Here is a 4,988-nt window from a genome sequence, read left to right as displayed (position 1 = left end):
ATGCATTCTAGGTGAGCACTCTACCATTAGGCTACATTCCCAGGCAGTGAGATTCCTCTTACAGTCATTGTATGTTCACAGAGTTTGATCTCACACACTGTAGGGACCTGGTTGGCTTTGACCTGTGATCCTAAGCCCTGAGCCTCCTAAGTAGCTGAAATTAAGTTGTGAGCCAGCATGATGGCTTCCATTCTTTTTTCTACAAAAATATATGTAGTTATCTAAAATATATCTATAGCTGAAAAAAATGAATCTCTCCCAAACAAATCTTCAAAGAAACAACCATCCTATTAAAAGGTGGGCTAAAGACTTAAAAGAGTATTCTCTGAAGAAAAAATTAAAATGGGCTTTAGACACATGAAGAAATGCTCCATATCTCTAGCAATAAGGGAAATGAAAATCAAAACAACTTTGAGATTCCACCTGACTCCAGTCAGAATGGCCATTATCAAAAAATCTAATAAGAGATACTGGTGGGGAAGTGACCAGGGGGGATCACACCTACACTGTTGGTGTGAGTGTAAACTCATTCAACCACTAGGGAAAGCAGTGTGGTGGTTCCTCAAAAGACTGAACATAGAGCTCCCCTATGATCCAGCAAATCCACTACTTGGCATCTACCCAATTGTCCAGAAAAAAGGGCATACTAAAGCCACTAGCACAATGATGCTCATTGCAGCACTATTTACCATAGCAAAGATATGAAACCAACCCAGATGCCACTCACTAGATGACTGAATCAAGAAGATGTGGTACTTATACACAATGGAATGCTAGGCTGCCATCAGAAGTAATGACATCGCCCCATTTGTAAGAAAATGGAAAGACTTGGAAAAATTCATATTAAGTGAAGCAAGCCAGACCCAAAGAAACATAAGCTCAATGGTTTCCCTCATTTCTAATAATTAGTTCACATCTAGGACTCTCTTAGCAGAGGATTACAATAACTCAAAAACCTAGGTATATAAGGTCATATACGATGAGACTAAATGAAAGGATCTCTAGGATATGGGAACAAGAGCTATATCTTGTGTCATCGTTGCTCTTAATCTTGTGTGATTTTTGTCCTTAATCTACTATGTTATTTCTCATCTCTTATTTTGCCCTTTGGTTAATGTCAGATTGTTACTGTATCTGATTTTTTCCCTGGCATATTGTATATATGTTTATTTGTTTATGTCAAATAGGAAAGGGAAGGGGGGAAACAAGATGATTGGGAAGGGGAGGGGAGAGGAACTGGGGACAAAAACATGTGGAGTGGAATAAATGTGTGAGAAGTAATGCAGTCCACTACCTGTAAATGTAATCGTAACCCCTCTATACATTACCCTGAAAATAAAAAAGAGACTATAAAATTATCTGTAGAAAATGAGGCTGGATGATGGAAACAACCAGATGCCCCACTACAAAAAATGTGATACACGCACACACACACACACACACACACACACACACACACACACACACACAATGGAATGATACATAGCCAACCGACAAGATAAAATAATGGCATTCTCGGGGAAGTGGATGAAAAGGAAAAAAAATCATATTAAGTGAAGTAAGCCAAACTCAAAGAAACATAAGCCCAAGAGTCTCCCTCATTTGTCAAATTCAGTAGAAACCTTGGGCTCTGCTACCAGAGATTTACAATAGTACAAAATCTAGAGACATCGTGACAAATAGTATGACACTAAATGTAAGGACCTCCAAGATGAAGAAACAACTCATATAATGAGTGATTGTTGTCCTTAATGGACTATGTGATCTCTTATCTCCTTTGCTATCCCTTGGTTATATCATATTGTTACAGTATTTCACCTTGTTTTCTGATATATTTCATATGTGCCTAATTGGTTATTGGAAATTGGATAGGGAAGGGGGGAAATGAACATGAGTGGGGGTAGGGAAAGGGAAATGGGGACCATGTCATTACATGGGGTATCAAAGTTTGAGAAGTATTGCACCTTCTATCTGGTGAATATAATGTAATGCTTGTATAAGTTACAATAAAAATAAATACATAAAAAGAAGATCTGCACAGAAAAAAATAATAATGGCATTTTTGGGGTAGTGGATGAAATTAGAGTGAATCCTGTTGAGTGAGATAAGTCAAGACCAAGGAAAAAAAGGTACATGGTATCCTTAATATATGGATATTAGTTTCAAACAGTAGTAGAGCGATGATTGAATAGTTGATACCCAAATTTCTGGACATAATTTTGGAGATATAAACATAACGACATAGACATAAAAATCTAGGATGGACTATACACTCTATAGACATGTGTTTTATTATAGATTAATCTGTATCTATGACATACAAAGACTCAGCTTAATTTTTATTATATTCTAAAATTTATGTGCCAGTGATTGTATAGCGATTCCCTTCTTGAATACTTGTTGGTTAAACAAAAACATTTGAAATATGATGTAAAATTCAAGGTTAATAAATTTTTTTAAAAAAAGAGGCCAGAGGTAAATACCACTAATGTACTTGCTCTAAGTGGTACAGAAATTTTCTTAACAAATCAAGGAGTTTTATTACATCTTTATGCAATTATTTTAGTTCTGAGTGTTCTACACTCAATGCTACTTCTGGAAAGATGATATAGCTGACTGTGTAGATGGTATGAAGACATACTGGCCTAAACGTAGAATAAAGCATTGGTAAGTGGCTGTTAGCTGTCCAGATTCTACTGGAATATGTGGAATGAATTTATTAAGCACAATTCAGGTTCTTAGTCAGATCAGGATCAAGATTATGTGGTTCCATGAGATGAATGAGGAAAGATCAGAAAAATCTACTAAGATATCCAGATATACTTTTGAAACTGAGGTATCTGGACTCCTTTTTTTTTCTTTCTTGGTGGGGAGCTTGAACTTTGGACCTGGGCAAGGTCTCTTAGTTCTTTTTCCTCAAGGGTAATGCTGTACCAGTTTTAGCCACAACTCCACTTAGTTTCTGGGTGGAATGACAATTATGACCCTCCAGCGCCTGGCTAGCGATTTTTTGAAAATTGGACTTTCTTCCAAATCACGTAACTGGTTCCTAGCAAAGTTTTGTAGCCTGACTTAAATGTGACAGATTTTTGTCACTTGGAGACACTCTGTGCTGAACGTTTGAAATCTACCAGCTGAGTCACAGTGGCACTTCCAGTTTTTGTTTATGTGGTGCTGAGGAATGGAATCCAGGTTTTCATACATGCTAGGCAAGCTTCATTTTCAGCCCAAGGTTTTATGTTTTGTTTTTTCAGTGTTGTTGCTTCTAAGGTACTGTATGATGTTCTTTCATTTTCTTTGCTTTTTACCTCTTTTCTTCTTTTTCCCTTTAGCTTTATTTTCTGTAGTCACTGTGTTGAATTCGGGTACCCTGTGTCTTGTACATAGGTTTATGTGATTTGGGGAATGGGGAGGCTATCATAAAATGGTAAAAAAAAAAAAACAAAGGAAAAAGTGTGAACCAATTGAACAGTGTTATTTGGAAGACACTAAACGGAAATGAACTGAACAATCTGGGTGGAGAGGGGGCTGAGGGTAGGAAAACAGAGAAAAATGAGGGAGGGGATAACAACTTTCTTAAGAAATGTGTTCATTACTTATGTAACCGTATGCCAACTATATATTGACTTAACAAAAAAATTAACTTAAAAAATAATTTAGCCGGGTATGGTTTCTCACACTTGTAAATGCAGCTACTCAAAAGGCTGGGATCCAAGGATAGCAGTTCAAAGTCAGCCTGGGCACTGAAGTCCATGTGACTCTTATCTCCAATTAACCACCAGAAACCCAGAAGTGGCCCTATGGCTCAAGGGATAGGGCAGTAGTCTTGAGCTGAAAAGCTCAGTGACAAGACCCAGGTGCAGAATTGCAGTCCCATGACTTGAATGATGAATGATACTAGCCAGGCTCTGTGCGCTCACACTTGGAATCCTGTCTACACAGAATCAGGTTTGAATCCAGCCCAAACAAATTGCATGATATTCTGATTTACAGTTCATTACCAAAAATCTGGAAGTGGAGTTGTGGATCAAGTGGTAGAACACTAGCCTGAAGCAAAAAAAAACATTTAAGGACAGTTCCCAGGCCCTGGGTTCAAGTCCCAGGACTTGCATAAAACAAACAAAATGTGACGCTGAGTCCTCCATCATTTGGTGTTATAGTTCAATATTCTTGATATGCGTCTTAGAAATTAAGTCCCTAGCAAATACTCTCCCCTGAAATTCTGCTTCACAGCTGATTCATAGAATTTCAGCATCATTACTATCACCTTCCAGTTAGCATAGAGTCTACTACTGAAAATTTGAAGAAAACATTTGAGTAATCCTAATAAATCTGTGTATCATCTGCACACACATCAAATAAGCAGCAGCTATGTTCTACTATTATCTAAATGTATTTAATCCCTTCTTGAGTTAATGAGCCTTAAAGAGTAAAACATATGTAGTAGTTATGAAACTAACAGTCACCATTCTTCTACCTAATATTGTAATATAAGTTTATAAATGCAAGGGCTATTCTGAAGTGCGCAGAAGATAGCTTCTAATTATAATATTCTCATGAAGTATAGTTTTTAAGAAACATGTTGCTTGCTTTGGGAAAGCAAAGGCAAGGAAAAATGATATAAGTAAGTTCCCTATTTATCAGAAGGAAAATACTATTGGGTTTAGATCAACTTCATTCATTCTGTGCTGATGAAACAAATATTTGCAATTCCTGAGGCCAATCAGATCATTGTGATGCACAATCAGCCAGCTTAGATCAATCTTCCAAAAAAGGAAAGGAACAAATGAGAAGCAATTAAGGTTTCCAAAATGAACCAGGTGGTGGTGGCAGCTCACACCTGTAATTCTATCTACTCAAGGCCTGAAATCCAAGGATGTGGATTAAGTCTGTCTGGGATGAAAATATTCCTGTCTGAAACATCATCTCTGTTATCACAGCCCAGCTGATACACTCTGCCCAACAGGTTCCAAACACCAAAGTCCATT

The sequence above is a fragment of the Megascapheus bottae genome, unplaced genomic scaffold (genome assembly GCF_031878675.1).
Source record: "Megascapheus bottae isolate mThoBot1 unplaced genomic scaffold, mThoBot2.hap1 HAP1_SCAFFOLD_47, whole genome shotgun sequence".
Lineage (NCBI taxonomy): Eukaryota > Metazoa > Chordata > Mammalia > Rodentia > Geomyidae > Megascapheus > Megascapheus bottae.
This window is presented reverse-complemented; position numbering follows the sequence as displayed.